This window comes from Triticum aestivum, unplaced genomic scaffold, assembly GCF_018294505.1.
Source record: "Triticum aestivum cultivar Chinese Spring unplaced genomic scaffold, IWGSC CS RefSeq v2.1 scaffold154180, whole genome shotgun sequence".
NCBI lineage: Eukaryota > Viridiplantae > Streptophyta > Magnoliopsida > Poales > Poaceae > Triticum > Triticum aestivum.
This window is the reverse complement of record NW_025261842.1, coordinates 1-1,643: the sequence shown is the minus strand read 5'-3', so window position 1 is coordinate 1,643 and position 1,643 is coordinate 1. Positions and strand designations below refer to the sequence as shown.

The window sequence follows — 1,643 nt, the reverse complement described above, 5'->3', positions numbered from 1 at the left end:
TATCGCAAACGTCAAACATAATATAACGGGATTAATATATATCGCGCACGTGCGACATGTTTCTCACAAGGCGCAAAAAATAATTATAAAAGGAATGCAACACGAGGACTTCCCAGGAGGTCACCCATCCTAGTACTACTCTCGCCCAAGCACGCTTAACTTCGGAGTTCTGATGGGATCCGGTGCTTTAGTGCTGGTATGATCGCATCCGACATGTTTCCCCGTCTTCGTCCCTTATGCTTGCCACTCCCAGGTCCGCTCCAAAGACGATTCTACATTCTCACTACCATTACAACCGTTCCCTAACAATGGATAATGTCCTATACTACTTACTCTCCCGCTCAATCACGGAGACGAGTTTTCCACGGTTTCCACCCCTCCCTCCATACCGCAGCAACACGAGTTTTTTCCACCCCTTTCAGAACGCGCTCTTCGCGCCACAAAGCCGCCCCAAGACGCGCGAGCAATGAGCATCGAGCTAAAACATATCGCAAACGTCAAACATAATATAACGGGATTAATATATATCGCGCACGTGCGACATGTTTCTCACAAGGCGCAAAAAATAATTATAAAAGGAATGCAACACGAGGACTTCCCAGGAGGTCACCCATCCTAGTACTACTCTCGCCCAAGCACGCTTAACTTCGGAGTTCTGATGGGATCCGATGCTTTAGTGCTGGTATGATCGCATCCGACATGTTTCCCCGTCTTCGTCCCTTATGCTTGACACTCTCAGGTCCGCTCCAAAGACGATTCTACATTCTCACTACCATTACAACCGTTCCCTAACAATGGATAATGTCCTATACTACTTACTCTCCCGCTCAATCACGGAGACGAGTTTTCCACGGTTTCCACCCCTCCCTCCATACCGCAGCAACACGAGTTTTTTCCACCCCTTTCAGAACGCGCTCTTCGCGCCACAAAGCCGCCCCAAGACGCGCGAGCAATGAGCATCGAGATTAAACATATCGCAAACGTCAAACATAATATAACGGGATTAATATATATCGCGCACGTGCGACATGTTTCTCACAAGGCGCAAAAAATAATTATAAAAGGAATGCAACACGAGGACTTCCCAGGAGGTCACCCATCCTAGTACTACTCTCGCCCAAGCACGCTTAACTTCGGAGTTCTGATGGGATCCGGTGCTTTAGTGCTGGTATAATCGCATCCGACATGTTTCCCCGTCTTCGTCCCTTATGCTTACCACTCCCAGGTCCGCTCCAAAGACGATTCTACATTCTCACTACCATTACAACCGTTCCCTAACAATGGATAATGTCCTATACTACTTACTCTCCCGCTCAATCACGGAGACGAGTTTTCCACGGTTTCCACCCCTCCCTCCATACCGCAGCAACACGAGTTTTTTCCACCCCTTTCAGAACGCGCTCTTCGCGCCACAAAGCCGCCCCAAGACGCGCGAGCAATGAGCATCGAGTTTAAACATATCGCAAACGTCAAACATAATATAACGGGATTAATATATATCGCGCACGTGCGACATGTTTGTCACAAGGCGCAAAAAATAATTATAAAAGGAATGCAACACGAGGACTTCCCAGGAGGTCACCCATCCTAGTACTACTCTCGCCCAAGCACGCTTAACTTCGGAGTTCTGATGGGATCCGGTG

The 1,643-nt window shown here is 48.3% G+C and overlaps 3 non-coding genes and 1 pseudogene across 3 annotated transcripts; all 4 read right to left on the bottom strand.

The window, feature by feature from the left end:
- Positions 1-91: 91 nt before the first annotated feature.
- Positions 92-210, bottom strand: LOC123177817 (5S ribosomal RNA). Its single transcript, XR_006489141.1, has one exon. It is a non-coding gene; the product is annotated as a 5S ribosomal RNA (ribosomal RNA).
- A 367-nt stretch (positions 211-577) lies between these two features.
- Positions 578-696, bottom strand: LOC123177819 (5S ribosomal RNA). Its single transcript, XR_006489143.1, has one exon. It is a non-coding gene; the product is annotated as a 5S ribosomal RNA (ribosomal RNA).
- A 367-nt stretch (positions 697-1,063) lies between these two features.
- Positions 1,064-1,182, bottom strand: LOC123177818 (5S ribosomal RNA). Its single transcript, XR_006489142.1, has one exon. It is a non-coding gene; the product is annotated as a 5S ribosomal RNA (ribosomal RNA).
- A 367-nt stretch (positions 1,183-1,549) lies between these two features.
- Positions 1,550-1,643, bottom strand: LOC123177820 (uncharacterized; annotated as a pseudogene).